The sequence below is a fragment of the Nelumbo lutea genome, chromosome 1 (assembly GCF_056320005.1).
Source record: "Nelumbo lutea isolate HS-2025 chromosome 1, American lotus-T2T, whole genome shotgun sequence".
Taxonomy (NCBI): domain Eukaryota; kingdom Viridiplantae; phylum Streptophyta; class Magnoliopsida; order Proteales; family Nelumbonaceae; genus Nelumbo; species Nelumbo lutea.
Genome location: NC_142684.1, coordinates 148,424,910 through 148,447,481, shown reverse-complemented (window position 1 = coordinate 148,447,481; position 22,572 = coordinate 148,424,910). Strand labels below are relative to the sequence as shown.

At 46.8% G+C, this 22,572-nt stretch overlaps 1 pseudogene; it reads left to right on the top strand.

The window, feature by feature from the left end:
- Positions 1-21,468: 21,468 nt before the first annotated feature.
- On the top strand, positions 21,469-22,572 carry LOC148878276 (calmodulin-binding protein 25-like; annotated as a pseudogene).

Sequence of the window (22,572 nt, the reverse complement as noted above, 5' to 3'; positions counted from 1 at the left end):
CTTTGTTATTTAATGTAGCATGATCCGATCACTCCTAGCTAGCACTCACGTAGCTCCTAGAAGGTACTATGAAGGAGAAGCAAGAAGAAGACGAAGGCTAAGAGTGCAGATAGCGTGTTCTCACTATACTTGAGAGGTTAGAAGTCTCCAGAAGAAGTTTCTCTTCTGCCCTGAGGGCTTTTATAGGGACACTCACATCAGATCGAGCATAACCGCCACTGGGCTCCTACCACAACCGTTACCTGCCAGGGCTGTGCAGGTGGCCGTTGTGGCGTACGTTTCGCTCGGATAAGTGACACGTTTCCAAAGTGGCAAGCATGCCTTTGCCTACTGAGAGACGTGGATGCAGACTGTCGAAAGGATTGGGACTGCACCGTCAGTAAGGGATATGGCGCAGTCTGATCGGTACGGTCTGTCAGTTAGAAGCTTCCTAAAGAGCGCTCGTGCGGCTCATTCGTGAGCTATTTTGTAGCGAGCTTGGAACACTCCAGGATTACCCTTAGTGGAATTGGTCATCGGAATGACTTGTCTGCTTGGGAGCTCGAACGAGCTAATAACTTTAACTCGTGAGCTAAAGTTGTCTCGGAGTATCTCTTTAAAGGTAGCTTGGGGAGCCTGGGGTTCGCGTCGCGGCGAAATCCTTTCGCGAGCTACAATGTAGCAAGCTGCTTTGTAGGCCCGTCACTTGGTCGTACCAGGTTACAACGCTGAGCTGTCGCTCATGCTGATTCAATGTCCATGTGTCACCATTTCATAGGTGGGATCAAATCACCCTCCATCAATTGCCCCCCACTCCTTGAGTTAAAAGCATTGCCTTAGCGCATGGAGTTTGTGAAGCGCGACAGACTTATTTGACCAAAATTCAAACTTGATTGACTGCCCACATTAATGCATTTGCGGGAATCAAGAGATTTTATGACTTTTCTGACTTTTCAGATTCCGAAAATGTGCTGAAGTGGCTTTTACCTCCGAACGTCGTGCAACCGCGATTACCTTAATTATGGAAGACGTGCTGCCAATCACCTTCGGTTTTTAGAAGGCGTGCAGTCAAGGCGCCCGTGGGCCATTGGATCTGCTTTGATTTGGGCCATCAATTTGAAAGGGTGGAGATTATAAATAGGGGGGCCTCCCGGGCCTCATTTTCTCCCACGCCATCCTGCTATCTTCGGATTCTAAGGTCGCGCACTTCATCTAGTCTACCTGAATTCCTCAGTTTGCTTCGTTCCGTCTCTTCTAGTGAGTCCCAATCGCTGTCAGCCATGTTTGGGTACCCATACCACACCTATCACCGGGGTGATAGGTGCCAGGACGACAATGCTTCCTCGAGCTCGGGGGGAGCCTGGGAGCAAATCCTAGAGGCTCGGGAGGCCTCCGGCGATGTAGCATCTACTTCTAGGGGGAGGGAGCCCGACACTTTTGGCCCTTCCTCCATGACAGCAGAGAGACTCAGGTCTCTAATCCGTTACTTTTACCTCCCTAGGGACCTAGTCTACAACCTCCCTACTGGCAACTTCCCTTGGGAGCATGGTCCCAATGACATATTATCTTCCAGGAACAGCTCGAGACTGGCTTGCGTCTCCCCCTGCACCCCTTGATAGTGGAGGTGCTAAATCACTTTAACATCAACATTGGCCAGCTTCATCCCAACGTCATTCGAAATATGGTTGGGACTATATCTTTGTGTTACGAGTATTGTCTTCCTTTGGACCTTGATATTTTTTCCTTTATCTTTTGTATAAAAAGCACTGCTCCTGGGGTTCTTCCGGATAGGCACTTTTACTACCTCTCTCCCCATCGTGGCTATAAGCTCTTGTACGAGCTGCAGAATAAGATTCCCGCCTGGAAGCGGGATTACTTTGTGGTTCACAACCCTGAAGAGTGGCCCTTCCCAACTGCTTGGAGGGGCACCATTCAAGACCCCGGGACTGAGCTGGACCCCAAAACTCAAAAAATGATGCTGTCCTAGGCATTCGTAGGCTTCTTTTGCTTGGACTACTTGGTCGAGGAGAAGCTTGTGTAGGCCGGCTTAAGCCCGGGTAGGTTGTCTCTTTAGGCTGCATGGTTTCTGTAACGATGTTGTATTCACATTCGCATGCATATATTCTATTCTTGTTGGACTAACACTGATGCTCTTCTTGGCAGCCATCATGTCTAGTGCCAATTCGTGCCGCCTTCTCTCGAGCAGCCAGAGGCGCCATGCAAAAAGGACGCACCCCGACTGGGCTCCCCCCTTAGGAGTTATTGAGTTCGGGTCTGCCGAGCCTGTTTTAACCTCCCCTCCACCCGAGATTCTAGCACCCCCTCCCGAGGGAACTAGTGGGGTCGGCTTCGAGGGGGATGAGCTCCCTCAGTAGGGGAAGGCTCCCTATAACCCCCTCCAGCCACGCCCTTACCCCCGGTTCCCAGTGGGGAAATGGGAAGGGGTGAACGATTACTTTGTGGCTCATCGGAGGAGCCGGAAGGCGATTACTAACAATGAGGTCGCTTAGTGGGGGAATATGGAGCTCGGGGACCTTGCCGCGTTCACCTCCGCCCACTGCATGGTGGTAAGTGACCCCTTTCCATTTTCCTCTCTTGTTTTCCTCCACTCCGCTGTCCTCTAATCTTCTCTTCCGTCAGCAGGTGAATTCTGCCATCCATGCCATGGCTCTCTAGACGAACGTCCATCGCGTTGACGCCCTCGACCAGCGGGCTGCTAACAAGAAGCTCTAGGGCGAGCTAGACCGGATCCGAGGCGAGCTCCATCACACTTGCAAGGGGAGCGAGTATCAGGAGCTGCTCGTCCACAACTAGGAGGCTCAAATCGTCTGGCTTTTTGAAGAGAGTGAGCGTTACAGGGAGGAATCGTCGAGGATGGCGGCGGAGAGGGAGCTCCTCAGGCAACAGATGCAGGACTTGGAGTCCACTCCCAGGAATTCCACGACTCCAGGCGGAGTATGGTTCGGGTTCGTACCGCTCTGGGTTTAAGCTTTGCCGGTGGCTGGTTCGGAAGAAGTTCTCCGGATTCAACCTCAACGGCATTACTATGAAGGGTTTGTCTCCTGAGATGGTAGACCAAGCGGAGGAGCCTGACTCCCCAGAGGATGAGGAGGCGGATCCCAGAGGCGGTGTTTCTTTGGACTTCTGGTGGCTTCCGGGTGCCGTAAACCCGGTCTTTCACAAGTCTTTGGTTGGAAGGTTGTGCCCTGTGATAGTCAGACTTTCCCGAGCTATTTAGCTCGGTTACCACATTTTTATTTTTCTTCTCTTCTTTTTTTATTTTTATTTTTATTATTTTTTTTGAAGTGACAATGAAAGTTCTCCCTTTTTTCTTCCAAGTATGATGTGCACTTTATCTTCGCTAAGGCGATCTCAACACCCGAGCTATTAGAGCTACGTACCCGAAGTAGAACTCCTCGATAATTGTTACCTCGAACTGTTCCTTAAACCATTTAAGGCATCTTTATGGTGCACGACAAAGTGATTACCACATGTGTCCGAACTATATGCTCGTTGGTTATTCTCTAGTTTGATCATCATACTAGAACAAGCTATGCTTGGTGAGGTTTAAGCCCGAGCTGCTTACACTCCTCACTTGAAGTTCGCCCATGTCATGAAGACAACTGGGTCTGATTGCACCGGGATCGTGTTAGCCCAACATTTTGGCCCTTAGGCTATGGGAGTGATTTATAGTTCACTTTTGAAGTTCGTCCGTGCCTCAAAGGTGACCAGGTCTTATTGCGCCAAGATCGTGTTAGCTCAGCATTTTGGCCCTTATGCTTTGGGAGTGGCCCGTGGCCTACTTAGTTGTTACAAATAATATTGTCTTAAATTGACAATATTCCATGCCCGAGGTACTTGTTTCCCTTCGAGGGTCTCGAGCTCATACGTTCCTTCCCCGAATACTCGTTTCACTCGGTAAGGTCCTTCCCAGTTAGACCCAAGCTTGCCAGCGTCGGGCTCAGGTACCATAACCTTTCGAAGAACCAAGTTGCCGACACGGAGGTTCCGCTTCTTGACCTTGGCATTATAGTATCGAGATACTCTTTGCTGGTAGGCTGCAGTCCTGATATACGTGAGGTCCCTTACTTCATCGAGTAGATCGAGATTGGTATGGAGCTCGTCTTCATTCGTCTGATCACTGTATGCTTCTAGTCGCAGCATATGCACCTCGATCTCTGCAGGGATCACTACTTCGGTGTCGTAGGTGAGATTGAAGAGTGTTTCTCCCATGGCGGTCTTCTCCGTGGTCTGGTAAGCCCATAGGACGTTAGGTAACTCATCTGCCCACAACCCTTTAGCCTGGTCCAACCGTGCTTTCAGTCTGCGGAGGATGGCTCTGTTCGTGACTTCTACCTAACCATTTGCTTGAGAGAGCATGACTGAAGTGAAATTCTGTCAGATTCCCATGTCTTGACACCAGTCTGAAATTTGATGTTCTCGAACTGCTTGCCGTTGTCAGAAATCAATACCCGAGGTAATCCGAAGCGGCACACGATGTTCTTCCAAAAGAAGTTTTGAACATTTTGGGTTGTAATCGTTATGAGGGGTTCGGCTTCTACCCACTTGGTAAAGTAGTCCACTACTACTACTAAAAACTTCCTCCCACCCATTGCCGATGGGAATGGCCCAAGTAGATCGATGCCCCATTGTACGAAGGGCCACGAGCTGGTGAGATACTTGAGATCAACAGCAGGTTGGTGGTGAATATTGGCGTGCTTCTGGCATTTGCTGCATTTTTTAACAAACTCAATAGTGCCTGTCTTCATTTTTGGCCAATAATACCCCTGTCTAAGTGCCTTCTGGGCGAGGGCCCTACCCCCTAAGTGTTCGCCGCACAATCCCTCGTGAGTGTCACGGAGTATGAGCTCGGCTTTAGTAGGTCGCAAACGACGCAGATAAGGGAGCGTGTAAGATCTCCGGTATAGCCGTTCGTCTATCATGACATATTTGGCTGCTTGGCGCTGCACCCTTCTAGCTGCATTGCGATCTGCAGGGAGGGTCTCGTGTAGCAAGAAGCTCATAAGCGGGTCAATCCAGCTCGGCTCTGCTTGAACGATGGGAGCGACCTCCTCTGCCCCTCCCGAGAATGCTAGGCCAAGGCAAGTCCTCTATGTACATGGTTCTCATGGTGATGTCGCTGGCGTTGGCTAATCTGGACAAGGCATCGGCCTCGGTGTTCCCCGACCTTGGGATTTGCCTGATAAAGTGTGACTGGAAGTTGAGCAGGGCCTCTCTGACTTTGGCTAAGTAGGCTATCATGGTTGGCTCGCGAGCTTCGTACTCGCCGGTGACCTAGTTGACCACGAGCTGGGAGTCACTGTAGATAACGATGTGCTTTGCTTTTACTTCTTTGGCTAGGGCCATTCCAGCTATCAACGCCTCGTACTCCGCTTCATTGTTAGATGTTGCGAACTCGAAGCATAGCGCGTACACCAGTTTTGCACCACTTAGGCCGTGCAAAACTATTCTGGCTTTGCTGCCCTGTTGGTTCGAGGAGCCATCTACATGAAGGATCCAGGGCTCCTCATCCCAGCTCGCGCTTGGCCGAACTAGGAGAGATGCCATACTGGCTGCTACCTCACAGGGTTCAGACTCGACTGGCCTGGGAGCTTCGGGCTCACCCGAGCTGGGAGCCTCGTGCTCAACTGGCCTAGGGACTTCAGAGCTGAATATGCATTCGGCTATGTAATATGCTAAGGCTTGGGCCTTAATGGTAGTTCGCGGCTTGTACTGGAGGTTGTACTCGCTGAGTTCAATGGCCCACTTTGTCAACTGACCAGAGACCTCGGGCTTAAGTAAGACTTGCATCAGAGGCTTGTCGGTGAGAACGATAACAGTGTGAGCCTGGAAGTACAGGTGGAGCTTCCGGGCTACAATTACTAATGCGTAAGCCAGCTTTTCTATTTCGGGGTATCTCGTCTCTGCTCCCTGCAATACTTTACTAACATAATAGATGGGTCGCTGAACCCGATCTACTTCTTTTATTAGTACCGAATTGACCACTTCATTGCTTGCTGAGAGGTATAGTTCTAGAATATCACCCTCCTCGGGTCAGGTTAAGATTGGTACACTAGCGAGGTATTTCTTGAGCTCGTCAAACGCAAGCTAGCAGTCTTGGGTCCATTCGAACCCTTTGCTCTTGATTGCCTTAAAGAACGGCAGACAGCAGTTCACCGATTTGGACATGAAGCGGCTCAGGGCTTATGCGGCCATTCAACCTCTAAACCTCCTTCAACTTCCGGGGTGGTTTCATATCTAATATGGCCTTAATTTTGTCCGAGTTGGCCTCAATGCCACGCCGGTTAATGATGTACCCTATGAACTTGCCTGAGGTCACACCGAATGCACACTTATTTGGGTTCAGCCTCATATTAAACTTACGCAAAATTTCAAAAACAGAATGCATGTCTTGTATTAATTCATGCGAGAATTGGGTTTTGATGACCATGTCATCTACATAGCATTCTACTTTTCTGCCAATTAGTGGTGCAAACAATTTATTTACAAGCCTTTGAAAGGTTGACCCTACGCTTTTCAACCCAAAGGGCATAACCTTGTAACAGTATAGATCGAACTTCGTGATGAAGGCAGTCTTTTCTTCGTCCGCCGGGTCCATCTTGATTTGGTTATAGCCCGAATAGGCATCCGAGAAACTTAGCAACTCGTGCCCTGAGGTTGCGTCCACCAAGTGGTCAATTATGGGGAGTGAGAAGCAATCTTTTGGGCAAGCCCGGTTTAGGTTGGTGTAGTCGATGCACATGCGCCACTTAACGTTGGCCTTCTTTACCAGGACGGGGTTGGTCACCCAATTAGGGTAGTGGACTTCTCTTATGAAGTCAGCTACGAGGAGCTTCTCGACCTCCTCGTGGACCGCTTTCCACCGCTCCGGGGCTAGGTTGTGTTTCTTCTATCTAACAGGCCTAACTACAGGATCAGTATTCAGCTTATGAGTTATAAGGTCAGGGTCTATACCAGGCATCTCTGCCGCGGACCACACAAAAATATCTAAATTTTGGAGTAAGAAGCTTACCAGTTCGAATCGTAGAGGTTCTCGGACGGAAGCACCAATCTAAAGCGCCTGAGCCGAGTCGGTTGTTGAGGTCAGGACTGCGACTGTTTCTTCCATGGGCATGGCTCGTTCTTCGCTTTGCTCCGTAAGCCGCTCCAGTTTGAGGTCGTCGGCCACCTTGGTCTTTCCCTTCAGGGCGATGATGTAGCACTTGCAGAACTTGAGCTAGTCGCCTCGTGCTACCTCCACACTGAAGTCTGTTGGGAACTTCATAGCCAAATGGTAAGTGGAGCCCACTGCCCGTAGGACATGGGTGATCGGTCGACCGATTATGGCATTGTAGGGGGAGGGGGTCGCGACCACCAGGAAGTCATGTTTGAATCTGACCACGCAAGGCCATGTGCCGACTTCCACAGTACTGTTATTTTCCCAAGGGGCCAGCTCCGCTGAAACCCACCAAAGGAGTGTTCGTAGACTTTAGGTCACTTCTTTGCAGCTAAAGTTGGTCGAACACAGCTTTAAAGAGGATGTCGGTCGAACTGCCTGAGTTGACAAGTACGCATTTGACCTTGAAGATTGATCCTCAGTTTTATCACAAGTGCGTCATCGTGGGGGTAGTGAACCCCTCGCACGTCACCTTCTGTGAAGAAAATTTTTTCTTCTGTCCTCGGCTGCTTTAGAGGGTTCTGCTCTTCTCAGGTGGCCTCACGAACTGACATCCGAGCCACTGCTGAAGTACAAACCGCAACGATAGAGCCTCCCACTATCATGTGGATGGTTCCCCGAATCGACCTCTCTTTCGGAAGTTGCCTCTGTGGCTGTTTGGCCGGCCTGCTACTGAACTCGGGAGCATTCTTACCGTGCTCCCCTTGCCGACCTGCTTTATTATTACTATTACTATTATTATGTACAAAATTTCTTAAATACCTGTGACGGATGAGCTCCTCAATCTCGTCGCAGAGGTTTTTACAATTTTCGGTACTATGATCGTGATCTCTATTTAAACTGCAACACAAATTCTTGTTTCTTTCATTGGGATTCCCCCTCAAACGAGGTGGCCACTTCACATATGGGGCGTCCTTGATCACCATCAGGATTTTGGCCCACTTCACGTTCAGTGGGGTGTAATCAGTTCGGTCTGCCACAGGAGCTCGGAATGACTGACCTGGCTTTGCTCCCCGAGCTGCATCTTTTTTCTTTCGACTGTCCCCTTGGCTGGAAGGCTCTCCTTCCCTCTTCCCCTTTTTGGGCCGCCCTCGCCCTTCTGGTTGATCTCCTCTTCGATAGCTATAAACTTGTCTACGAGCTTAAGGAATTTGGTTATGGTCGTTGGTTGGTTGACGACCATGTTCCACTTGAACTCCTTATGCGTCATGCCTTTCTTGGCTGCTGCAAGGCGCACGACGGGGTCCAAGCGCAGTATCTACATACAAGCATCGTTGAACCATTTGATGTAGCCCCGGATGTACTCTCCCTCTCTTTGCACTATGCTGAGGAGACTCTCTTCAGTTCGCGAACACTACTTGCTGGTAACGAAGTGGGACGTGAAGGCTTGCGCGAACGGCGCCCAACTTCTTATCGACCCAGGTGCCAGGTTCCGGTACCACATACGGGCTGCTTCTCTAAAAGTGGTGGAGAAGGCCATGCACATGCACGACTCGCTGGCTCTTGCCAGGTGCATCTACAATTGGAAGGCATCTACGTGATCATTTGGGTCGAACGATCAGCCGTACTTGTCTAGAGAGGGGAGCTTAAAGTCTTTAGGCATTGGGATTGTTAGGAGCTCGGGAGATAGGGGGATTGAACTAAAAGGATGGGGGCCTTGACTTCACCCAAGCTTACTTCTTCTTTTCCTCCGAGCTCGAACAGGTCGTGGGTGGCAGACCGACGAGCTCGGCGGCGTCATCTCTGCTTCTTGGCGGGCTCGACATTCATGCTGCTCACTTCTGCACTGTCAAGAATAGTGTGTGCAGGAAGCAACTCAGGCCGTTCGTGAAGGCTACGGACAGAGGGCTCCTGCTTGGAGCCTGCGGCCTAGATCTCAAACCGGTTCTCTAAGAACGAGGTATCGGGTTTGGAGGGCTGAGACAATGTGGGCTTGGTGAGCTGGGGTCCTTCCGACCTAACCTTTCGTGGCGAGGCCGGAGTGGCCGGCCTTTCCTACCTGCTGCGAGAGGAGGCCTAGCACCTTGGAGGGTTCCGGGGGGCCTTTCCTTGGCGAGAAAAGTGATCCTCCTGGCGATGGTACCTAGCCTGCTATGAGGCTAGGTGCCAAGGAGGGAGTTGCGATTGCTGAAGCTAAGGTTGCGGTAGCAGGGGAAACTGCTATTAATACTGGTATTGAGAGACCTGGTGCAACACGTGTTGTTGATAGATCTAAAACTTCTAAAACTGTTGCATTTGAGCCTGCATGGCCCACATGCACTACACCAAATCTTCCAGCTGGTTCGGGCTGGTCGCTGGGGGCACAAACGAGGGTTCAATGAAGGTTGTTCCGATTGTGGTAGGGAGTGGAGCAACGACGGGTGCCTCTGCAAGAGGCACGTTCAAACTGTTAGACAGTTTTGTATGCCCTTAGCTTCAATCAAAATGATGTACTTTATGAGTTTATTGTAAATGAATAAAAGTGCATATTTGATTCATGTTCCCTTGGTATGTTTCTGTGTAATACCATTAAATTGGACACTTAATGAGACTCGTGTTAGTTTAGAATGTTCACAGCCAGTGGGTTGGTCTGGGGAGACCTATCCTGACAAGGTTGACACTGTGGTGCCATCAAGTCGGTTGGGGTGGCTTGTCTCAGCTACCGGGTGAGACCCTAGGCACATACAGTGTAGGATTAATTGAATCTTTGAACTGGACCAGATTTCCAGTATTGCCCTGGACCTTGGAGATTGATGGGCAAAACTGGAAAGTTATACCCGACCCCTAGACTCGATTATGATACTGCACTAGGTGTCAGATTAGGCTGTCTTTGATGTACCAATCAGTGAGATCCTTAGCGGGGGTCAAAACCTGTGTATGTTGGGACAGTCTGAGAATTCATCTGAGTGGGTGATCATAGTGACAGGATCAGCCCCTTTGTCGGACAAAGGTAATGATCGGGAATGCACTCTCACTGATGGAAACCAAGACTGCCGGCAACCGATTTCAATCATTGAGATTTGTTTTGCAAAATATATTTTATATGAGATATAAAAAGTATATATATTATGGTTTTGAAATGTTTGCAAAAGGTTTCAATTCCCGGAATCCATACTTGAGAGAGTGCAACACTGTTCCTTGCAGCCGAGGGAGAGGTCCTCTCTTGTCGGGCAATGTATGATCATTATGGGCTGAGAGGTTGAGTGTAAGGCCATTGAGGATAATACCTGATGGGCTAATCTTGCATCTGCCCACAGTCCCTGGGTGTTACAAGGTGGTTTGGCCCAAAGACCACTTAGAGTAAGTGTTGGGCCCATAGAGCCCGTCTGATGGGTTTTCAAGGGGTGCACTGTCCATAACAATGTATTCGGCCAGGCCTTGTAACAAAGGCTGGGCTGAACCCATGTGGCTGATGTGTAGATCAATGTTTGGGTCCAACGCCATACAATGAAGCCCAACTGGGCAGCAGTATGGAAGGCTTAATGAATACATAACCCTTAATGGGCCTTAAGCCCATTTCGAACTGGGCTAATTTGATTAGTCTTTAAGGGGCGAATTCTGAGATAAGATCAGCTGATAGGATTGGGCCCACACCCTGTCCACTCAGAGAGTCCAAGATCTAAATGAGATTTAGATTTGGAAACTTCCTAATTAGATTAGGAGCTGGCTGATCTAATCTATAGATAAGATAAGGATTATCCCTTATCTTAAAGGGACTTCTAATCCATATATGATTTGGGTTAGCAACTCCTAATGGGATTAGGAGCTGATCCCTTTAAGTCTATAAAAGGACGGGGGGGCAGCAGCCTTTAGATATCCAAGAGACTCACTAGCAACAGTCTTGTCTTTAGAGATGAGATCACAGAAGAGAGAATTCTGCACCCTGCAAATACTCTCTAGCCGCCTCCTTCCTGCAGCTGCCGCCTATTGCAGTTCGATCTCCATTCCTTGGGGTAAATCAAGATTGGATCTTGATTCCAATCTTTTGGAGAAAAGATTGGTAGGAGTTGTATTCACAAGCCATCCAGGTGATTCTTGGGAAGAATCAAGTTCTTAGGAAGGACACTACTGATTTTGCTCCACCTTGCACTGCGCCATCTTCAATGGGAGCAGATTTTGGTTTCTACCTTGGGCGTGAACACCTCCGTTGAGAGATATTATTTCTATGTATCAGGTATTATCTCTCTCTCCTCCTTTAGGTTCAGATCTGGTTCAGTTTATGGTTCAAGAATGATCTTTGAAAATATGATTTTCTAAATAGGGAATTCGATTCCCAGTTGAAGGGAAAGAAAAATTTTTGAAATTCGCCCCCTTTTATTCCGAAATCTTGGGCGTTCATATGATGGATTTCTTATCCCTTCACAAACTAGGGATTTCGTCCGCTGAGAGGGGGACGGTGAACTGTCTGATACAAATAGTAGGGAGCTGGGGCTGTTCCGTGGTGTTATTCATCTCCGTGCTTCGTCCGATGTTGCTAGAGGAAGCCATGAACATTGAGTTTTTGGAGAGTAAGAAGATGTGAAAGTTTAGAGAAAGGCTTTTTGAAGCGTTTCCCACAAACGGCGCCAAATGATGTAGCGCGATTCGATCACTCCTATCTGGCACTCACGTGGCTCCTAGAAGGTACCTGAGATGAGGAAGAAGAAGAATCCTCTGGGAGTTTACCCGGTGGAGATACTCCGACGCTTAAGTTAGTACTATGAAGGAGAAGCAAGAAGAAGACGAAGGCTAAGAGTGCAGATAGCGCGCTCTCACTATACTTGAGAGATTAGAGGTCTCCAGAAGAAGTTTCTCTTCTGCCCCGAGGGCTTTTATAGGGACCCTCACATCATATCGGGCATAACCGCCACTGGGCTCCTGCCACAGCCGTTACTTGCCAGGGCTGCGTAGGTTGCCGTTGTGGCGTACGTCTCGCCCGGATGAGTGACACATTTCCAAAGTGGTAGGCACGCCTTTGCCTGTTGAGAGACGTGGATGCAGACTGCCGAAAGGACTAGGACTGCACCGTCTGTAAGGGATATGTTGCGGTCTGACCGGTACAGTCTGTCAGTCAGAAGCTTCTTGAAGAGCGCTTGTGCAGCTCATTCACGAGCTATTTTGCAGCGAGCTTGAAACACTCTTGTCTTTAGAGCTGAGATCACAGAAGAGAGAATTCTGCACCCTGCAAATACTCTCTAGCCTCCTCCTTCCGACAACCGCCGCCTATTGCAGTTCGATCTCCATTCATTGGGGTAAATCAAGATTGGATCTTGATTCCAATCTTTTGGAGAAAAGATTGGTAGGAGTTGTATTCACAAGCCGTCCAGGTGATTCTTGGGAAGAATCAAGTTCTTAGAAAGGACACTGCTGATTCTGCTCCACCTTGCACTGCGCCATCTTTAGTGGGAGCAGATTTTGGTTTCTACCTTGGGCGTGAACACCTCCGTTGAGAGATATTATTTCTCTGTATCAGGTATTATCTCTCTCTCCTCCTTTTGGTTCAGATCTGGTTTAGTTTATGGTTCAAGAATGATCCTTGAAAATATGATTTTCTAAATAGGGAATTTGATTCCCAGTTGAAGGGAAGGAAAAAATTTTGAAATTCGCCCCCTTTTATTCCACAATCTTGGGCGTCCATATGATGGATTTCCAATCCCTTCGGTGGTATCAGAGCCATGGTTCAAATCTTGAACCATTCTGTTTCAGATCTGAACCTACACAAATAGGGAGAAGGCGTTCTACCCAATTTGCGCAGATATGGGTTTTGGGAAATTTGTTCCCAAAACAGATGGGCAAATACTCTGAAATTAATTTTAAATAAATCTGATTATTATTTAAGATAGTTCTTTATAATTTTCTTGATTTATGGGTTGTTCGTATAAGAGGAAATCGAAATCTTGGTTTGCGTAGGGAGAACTACAAGATTTGCAGTTTATTGAATTTATTTATTACATTTGGTCTGTAAATAATTTTTTTTTTTATTTTAGACTCAATGTATAGGCATTCGATCTGATGAAATAATTAATAGAAATAGGATTTCTATTTATTTTAATTTTGGATCGAAGATGGCGGCGTAGAGAAGGAGATTTCACAGATGGGAGATTCGTTATCTGCTATTTGCAGTTTAAGAAACTGCAATCTGTGATCTAACCTCTGTTTTGCATGATGGAGTGTGCGAATAGCCATGATTAACTGATTTCTGTTTTTCTTTTATCAGTTATTTAATTTCATATTATTTACTTGAATTAAGGATTTAATTAAAAATCAAACCCTAGACCCATTCAAACCAAGATTGGTTCAAACTGTTTGGACCAATTATAGGGTTTAATCAAGGCTGAAAGTCAACCCTAATTTTCCCACTAATGGGCCTAAGGATTGATATTTAATTAAATGGTTAATTCGGCCCTACCTGTAAAGGCCCAGTTTTAAATAGTTAAAACTACAAAAGCCCATTTTAAAGGATAAAGCTATATGGGCCGAACTGGGTAACCCTAATTCAGCCAATATACCTAGATAATATTAATGGTTAATATTATGGAATTTTAACGGGCTTCCAACGGGCCTTACAGATAATTAATTGATTGTATCAATTTATCCCTGCATGAGATGTATAGATATGTGATGTGCTGCGTACATGGGCCATAAGTACTTGGCCCATGCTTATTCGACAGTGGCTCTTGCGCACACCATGGCTGAATGCACATCATTGCCATGGTGTCCCTTTTGGTCATTAGATGACCTCCCTCAGTGGTGGGCCCCACACCTCATCAAGAGGTTACGTGCGGAACCGATTTAAGGCCCACCGAAATCTGGCTTTATGAAAGTCAGTGGGAGCCACTTTGGTTTGACCTAAATCAAACTAGGGCATAATTTTGTTCCCTCCAACTAATATGAGTGCATGTGATAGGGAGATTCATATGATGAACTCTCTAAAGGCCTTCCATCATTAGCATGAGGATGGGTCCTTCAGTAATGAGGAAACGCACCAGAAAATGGGCTATCCATTTGCTGCTGGGCTTGTCTGAATGTTTCATAAGATGATAGGGGCGTTATAGACCGATGTGGGAGGGGCTTCACCAGAAAATGGGAACTCTCTCACGGTACCTTGGCGTTCACGAATATGATGGGTAAGCACTCACCGGATAGAAAGGTTTACCGAAAAATGGCTCTGAACCTTGTCTAATAGAGGCCAAAGGGAAAACTCATATGATGAGTGGATATGATCATTCACAGAAAGGTGGTGGGGTTATGCAGCTGAAACAGTTGGCTCCTTACACCCTATGTGATTTCCCACATTTCCAAAGACAATTCGTAGTCTCTGTCACTGAGAAAGGAGGAAAATCCTAGAGATGAATAAATGGAAATGGATCATAGATTAAAATCCATATCTATGAAATGAACATGAATCAAATTGGGTTGTGGACTGATGTTTGCTCTTTTATCAGAAAATGGCAAACGGATCTTTTGCAAAGTTTCTTGATGACAACAAGCTTAAGGGCCCAAACTACGCCGACTGGTACAGGAACCTTATGCTGGTCCTAGCTTCAGAAAAGCTAGACAAAGTGGCAAAGAATCCTGCCCCAGAGCGTCTAGGAGACAGGGCTTCTGAGGCCCGAAGGAGAGACTATCATGGATGGGAGGAGAAAAATGCCCTAGCCCGGTGTTACATCATCGCTTCCTTGGACAACCTGATATAGAGGCAGTTCGATCAGATCGAACTTGCCAAGGACATATTGGACAGCCTGAGGACGATGTATGAAGAGCAGAATCGTTCTACTCGGCAAAAGGTCTTGAAGCAGTTCATGACCACTCAAATGTCCAAGGGCCAACAAGTTCACGACCATTGTCTTCGGATGATGGGTTACATCAACGAACTGGAGGATCTTGGATCCGGGCTAGACCTCGCAACCCAGATAGACGCTATCCTTAATTCTTTGCCTCCTTCCTTTAATCCGTTCATCATGAACTATAACATGAACAAGCTGAATGTCAGCTTGCAAGAGCTCAGCAATATGTTGCAAAGAGCTGAATAACTGATTAAAATGGATGAGCCTATAGCTATGCTTGTTGAAGCTAGCAAAACGGGCAAGAGAAAGAGGAAGGCAAAGAAGCCTCAGAAGAAAGCCACCAAGGGAAAAAGGCAGACAAAAGACAAAGCATCAAATGCATGTCACTTCTGCAAGAAGACCGGCCACTGGAAACGGAATTGTCCTGCCTACCTGGAATCCAAGAAAGGTAATTTTGAAACTTGTGTTATAGAAACCAATTTATTAGTAACTTCTGCGTACTGGTGTATTGACTCTAGGGGCTTCAACTCATGTGTGTAACTTACTACAGGGGTTCAAGGTAAGCAGAAGGCTGAGTGAAGGAGAAGTCTCTCTCTACTTGGGGACTACTGCAACTGTTGCAGCTGCGGTAATAGGAACCGTGGAGTTAATTTTTAGAGAAGGAAAAATTGTACTCAAAGATTGTCTTTATATACAAAACTTAAGAATAAATTTGATTTTTGTTTCAAAGTTGTGTGCAGATGGTTATTCTGTCTTCTTTAATAATACGATTACTTTTAAAAGAAATAACAGATTCATCGCATACGGGGAACTGGAGAACGGTCTCTATGTTCTACATCCTTCTCTAGAAACTAACATAACCAAAATTACGTAGGCTGAAATCCCCAAGAAGAGAGCCCGTGATACAATTAATCCCACGTGTCTGTGGCACTACCGACTTGGCCACATCGGTGTTGACTGAGTCACAAGGTTGGTAAAGGATGGTCCTTTGGATTTTCTAACTGTAGAAGATCTTCACACCTGTGAGCCTTGCCTACAAGGCAAGATGACAAAACGGCCATTTGACGGTAAGCCTGAAAGATGTATAGGTACACTTGACCTAATACATGCTGATGTATGTGGTCCCCTAAGTGTTAGGACATGGAATCAACACGTGTATTTCATCACTTTCACAGATGATTTCTCACGATATGGTTACGTGTGCCTAATGAGACACAAGTCTGAATCCTATGAAAATTTCAAAGAGTTTAGACAAGAGGTCGAGAAACAGTTGAGGAGAGAAATTAAAGCCCTTCGATCTGATCGAGGTGGCGAGTATCTCTCTGACGAGTTCAAGGACTACTTAAAGGACAATGGGATAGTATCACAATTAGCTCCTCCTGCTACACCACAACTTAACGGTGTTTCAGAGAGGAGGAATAGGACCTTATTGGATATGGTCCGGTCACTTCTCATACACTCAGAGTTACCCGCATCCTTTTGGGGTTACGCATTAGAGACTGTGATATACATGCTGAATTGGGTTCCAACCAAATCGGTTCCGAACACTCCATATGAACTTTGGACCGGAAAGAAACCAAGTGTCAGACACTTGAAGATTTGGGGTTGTCCAACACACGTTAAAAGAACAAGTGCGGACAAGTTGGAATCCAAAACCAGTCGTTGCCTATTTGTAGGCTACCCAAAAGGCTCTGTAGGTTACCTTTTCTATGACCCAAGTGAGCAGAAAGTGTTCTGCAGTCGAAATACCCAGTTCTTGGAGACTGATTATATCCTGGACACCCATCGTCAGGAAATTGTTCTTGATGAGGAGAGCTCAGGAGCAGTGGAAGATGTCCCACAAGTTCTAGGTAGTGACCAACCTAGAAGATCCACTCGGGTATGCAGGCCACCAGTCCGTTATGGTTATGACCAGGATAGTCACCTAATGGAAACCTTGACCAGTGAGGAGAATTCCATGACTTAGCGGAAGATATATTGGACATAGATTCCCAGAAGTGGGTGGAGGCCATGAGAGTAGAGATGGACTCAATGGAGACCAATGGAGTCTGGACTTTAGTAGATCCACTCTCCGGGGTAAAAGCAATTGGTTGCAAATGGATTTACAGGAAGAAGAAGGGCCCTGATGGTAGGGTTGAGACCTTCAAAGCTCGTCTGGTGGCGAAAGGGTACACTCAGAAAGAGGGCATCGATTATGAGGAAACCTTTTCGCCTGTGGCCATGCTTAAATCCATTAGGATCCTGCTAGCTGTAGCAGCATACCATAGTTATGAGATTTGGCAAATGGATGTCAAAACTGCATTCCTGAATGGAGATCTTATTGAAAATATCTATATGCAGCAGCCGCAAGGCTTCATAGCTGCGGGTCAGGAAAACATGTTATGTAAACTTAATAGATCCATTTATGGACTTAAGCAAGCTTCTAGAAGTTGGAACATCCGTTTTGACTCTGTCGTCAAATTGTTTGACTTCGAGCAGAATCCGGATGAACCCTGTGTTTACAGGAAGTACAGTGGAGATAAGGTTACCTTCTTGGATTTGTATGTAGATGATATTCCACTCATTGGGAATGATGTAGGAATGTTGACTACGGTAAAAGTATGGCTTTCACAGCAATTCTCCATGAAAGATCTTGGAGAGGCCTCCTATATACTGGGTCTTCAACTCTATAGAGATAGATCGAAGCGGATAATAGGATTATCCCAATCTGCCTACATTGACAAAATAGTCAAAAGATACAGCATGGAAAACTCCAAGAAAGGAAATATTCCTTTCAGGCACAGAGTCACTCTCTCCAAGAATATGTCTCCCAAGACTTCTGAGGAGATTGATGGCATGAAGGACGTTCCCTATGCCTCTGCCGTAGGCAGCATCATGTATGCCATGCTGTGCACTCGCCCTGACATTGCTCAGGCAGTGAGTGTAGTAAGCAGATTTCAGGCCAACCCAGGGCAGGGGCATTGGACTGCTGTGAAAAACATACTTAAGTACCTTCGAAGGACAAAAGAGTTTTGTCTAGTATTCGATGGTAGCTCACTACAGATCCAAGGGTATACAGATGCCGATTTCCAGTCAAATCCAGATGATAGAAAGTCTACATCTGGGTATGTTTTCACAATAGATCATGTGTTGTTTGCTGGAAAAGCAGCAAACAGGGGTCCTAAGTTGCAAATTAATAATCTACAACCCAAGCCGAGCGCATTTCCGTAAGTGAGGCTACCTTTTGAATGAAGGTGTTCATTCCTGAATTTGGAATTCAGCACATCACCCATTCCACTGTTGTATGACAACACTAGACCTACGAGAGGATGACAGTAAGAAGTAGCATCAGCGAGAATGTGGTAGACCCATTGTCTAAGCCACTTTCACAGAAAGTGTTTGAGAAACACGTGGAAAGCATGGGATTCCGACTAGTACCTGATTGGACCTAAGTGCAAGTGGGAGCTGTTAGACAGTTTTGTATGCCCTTAGCTTCAATCATATTGATGTACTTTATGAGTTTATTGTAAATTAATAAAAGTGCATATTTGATTCATGTTCCCTTGGTATGTTTCTATGTAATGCCCTTAAACTGGACACTTAATGAGACTCGTGTTAGTTTAGAATGTTCGCATCCAGTGGGTCGGTTTAGGGAGACCTATCCTGACAAGACTGACACTATGGTGCCACCAAGTCGGTTGGGGTGGTTTGTCTCAGCTACCGGGGTGAGACCCTAGGCACATATAGTGTGGGATTAATTGAATCTTTGAACTGGACTAGAATTTCAGTATTGCCCTGGACCTTGGAGATTGATGGGCAAAACTTAAAAGTTACACCCGACCCCTAGACTCGATTATGATACTGCACTAGGTGTTGGATTGGGCTGTCTTTGATATACCAATCAGTGAGATCCTTAGCGGGGGTCAAAACCTGGGTATGTTGGGACAGTCTGAGAATTCATCTAGGTGGGTGATCATAGTGACAGGATCAACCCCTTTGTCGGACAAAGGTAATGATCGGGGATGCACTCTCACTGATGGAAACCAAGACTGCCGGCAGCCGAATTCAATCATTGAAATTTGTTTTGCAAAATATATTTTATATGAGATATAAAAAGTATATATATTATGGTTTTGAAATGTTTGCAAAAGGTTTTAATTCCCAGGATCCATACTTGAGAGAGTGCAACACTGTTCCTTGCAGCCGAGGGAGAGGTCCTCTCTTGTCGGGCAGTGTATGATCATTATGGGCTGAGAGGTTGAGTGTAAGGCCAGTGAGGATAATACCTGATGGACTAATCTTGCATTTGCCCACAGTCACTGGGTGTTACAAGGTGGCTTGGCCCAAGGACCATTTAGGGAAAGTGTTGGGCACATAGAGCCCATCTGATGGGTTTCAGGGGGTGCACTGTCCATAACAGTGGCCTTGTAACAAAGGCTGGGCTGAACCCATGTGGCTGATGTGTAGATCAATGTTTGGGTCCAACGCCATACAAGGAAGCCCAACTGGGCAGCAGTCTGGAAGGCTTAATGAATACATAACCCTTAATGGGCCTTAAGCCCATTTTGAACTGGGCTAATTTGATTAGTTTTTAAGGGGCGAATTCTGAGATAAGATCAGCTGATAGGATTGGGCCCACACCCTATCCACTAAGAGAGTTCAAGATCTAAATGAGATTTAGATTTGGAAACTTCCTAATTAGATTAGGAGCTGGCTGATCTAATCTACAGATAAGATAAGGATTATCATTTATCTTAAAGGGACTTCTAATCCACATATGATTTGGGTTAGCAACTCCTAATGGGATTAGGAGCTTATCCCTTTAAGTCTATATAAGGAAGAGGGGGCAGCAGCCTTTAGATATCCAAGAGACTCACCAGCAACAGTCTTGTTTTTAGAGCTGAGATCACAGAAGAGAGAATTCTGTACCCTGCAAATACTCTCTAGCCGCCTCCTTCTTGCAGTCGCCGCCTATTGCAGTTCGATCTCCATTCCTTGGGGTAAATCAAGATTGGATCTTGATTCCAATCTTTTGGAGAAAAGATTGGTAGGAGTTGTATTCACAAGCCATCCAGGTGATTCTTGGGAAGAATCAAGTTCTTAGGAAGGACACTGTTGATTCTGCTCTACTTTGCACTGCGCCATCTTCAATTGGAGCAGATTTTGGTTTCTACCTTGTGCGTGAACACTTCCGTTGAGAGATATTATTTCTCTGTATCAGGTATTATCTCTCTATCCTCCTTTTGGTTCAGATCTGGTTCAGTTTATGGTTCAAGAATGATCTTTGAAAATATGATTTTCTAAATAGGGAATTCGATTCCTAGTTGAAGGGAAAGAAAAATTTTTGAAATTCGCCCCCTTTTATTCTGCAATCTTGGGCGTCCATATGATGGATTTCTTATCCCTTCACAAACTAGGGATTCCGTCCACTGAGAGGGGGACGGTGAACTGTCCGATACAAATAGTAGGGAGCTGGGGCTGTTCCGTGGTGTTATTCATCTCCGTGCTTCGTCCGATGTTGCTAGAGGAAGCCATGAACGTTGAGTTTTTGGAGAGTAAGAAGATGTGAAAGTTTAGAGAATGGCTTTTCGAAGCGTTTCCCACAAACGGTGCCAAATGATGTAGCGCGATTTGATCACTCCTAGCTAGCACTCACGTGGCTCCTAGAAGGTACTTGAGATGAGGAAGAAGAAGAATCCTCGGGGAGTTTACTCGGTGGGGATACTCCGACGCTTAAGTTAGTACTATGAAGGAGAAGCAAGAAGAAGACGAAGGCTAAGAGTGCAGATAGCGCGTTCTCACTATACTTGAGAGATTAGAGGTCTCCAGAAGAAGTTTCTCTTCTGCCCTGAGGGCTTTTATAGGGACACTCACATCATATCGGGCATAACCGCCACTGGGCTCCTGCCACAGCCGTTACTTGCCAGGGCTGTGTAGGTGGCCGTTGTGGCATACGTCTCGTCCGGATGAGTGACACATTTCCAAAGTGGCAGGCACGCCTTTGCCTGCTGAGAGACGTGGACGCAGACTGCCGAAAGGACTGGGACTGCGCCGTCAGTAAGGGATATGGTGCGGTCTGACCGGTACGGTCAGTCAGTCTGAAGCTTCCTGAAGAGCGCTCGTGCAACTCATTCACGAGCTATTTTGTAGCGAGCTTGAAAAATTCCAGGATTACCCTTAGTGGAATTGGTCATCGGAATGACTTGTCTGCTTGGGAGCTCGGACGAGCTAATAACTTTAGCTTGCGAGCTAAAGTTGCCTCAGAGTATCTCTTCAAAGGTAGCTCGGGGAGCTTGGGGTTCGCATCGCGGCGAAATCCTTTCGCGAGCTACAATGTAGCGAGCTGCTTTGCAGGCCCGTCACTTAGTCGTACCAGATTACAACGCTAAGATGTCGCTCGTGCTGATTGAGTGTCCATATGTCACCATTTCATAGGTGGTGTCAAATCACCCTCCTTCATTATTCATTGACCTTTGTTCCAAAGTTTTCTCACGCAAATTCTCCTTAGATTCGCTTCAATTTGAGGTATTTCTTCTCGGTTTTACACTGCTTTCATAACTGATTTCAGGCTCTCCAATTCATCTCAGATTAATCGAATTATCAACTATTCTCTCTGTTTTCCGCGCTTCATAGCTTGTCGAATCCCTTCTTTCCTTGGCTTTCCCGTTTTACTTGTACTCTCCTTTAGATCTACGTGTTCCAAGTGTCTAACCAGTTCGAGTACAACTAGCTTCCCGCCATAATCAACAAATTCGTTGATTTTCTGGTGAATTTCATCCAAAAAACTGAACTATGCAATGAATACGAGAAGATGGCATCTCCTGATAACTTGGAGAGCCTTAAGCTGTGGACTTTCCGGACCTTCATTGACTCGTGGGTCTTCGACGCTTTCCTCCATGACACCGAAACTCTAATCAAGGCTCTGCAGAAGTCTCTCTCCAACGACTCCGACACACTAAAAGTAGCAGCAGATACCAACTCGGCCGCTTCCATCTAATCAAGGCTCTGCAGAAGTCTCTCTCCAACACCAACGGGCTCAAGATCAGAGCCCGAAATGGCCACGAAGCGCTAAAACACTGCCCCTACCGCCACCGGAAAGATCTCAAAGCGCAAGTCCCGGGCATCGAAGCGGTCTCCCACCACCTTCATCTCGGCCGACCCTGCCAACTTCCGCCAGATGGTGCAACAGGTCACTGGAGTCCGGTTCGGCAACTCGCCCATCCCCGATCCCATCCTTAAACCAGAACCCCAACGTCCCGGTACCTAGTTGTAGGGCTGCTTGCCGACTCTCGACATGTCGGCTTTCCTGCTAGACCATCACCAGCAGTAGAACCAAATAGTGGGTCCAACCTCCATGCCCCAGGCCCACGTCTCGTTTGCGATGGTAGCAAACGGTAGCACAGGTTTAGATTTCAACGCCTTCCAGAGCTTCCCGATAACTCGTGCGGTTGAAACTCGTGTTGGCGTGGCAGCTCCCATTGAAAGATCACGACACCCTAAGCCCGGCAGTAGCACAACCAGCGATCGGAGGATAGGAGAAGAAGGTTAAGAAGGTGAAGTCGCTGGAGGAGATAGAGAAAAGATCGCCGCTGCTAAGAGTTGCAGCGGTGATGGAGTAAAACAGAGGACGGAAACCAGGAAGAAGAGACAGAAAGAGACCCTCCTTTGAGCTCCCGAGCTAACAAAGAGAGA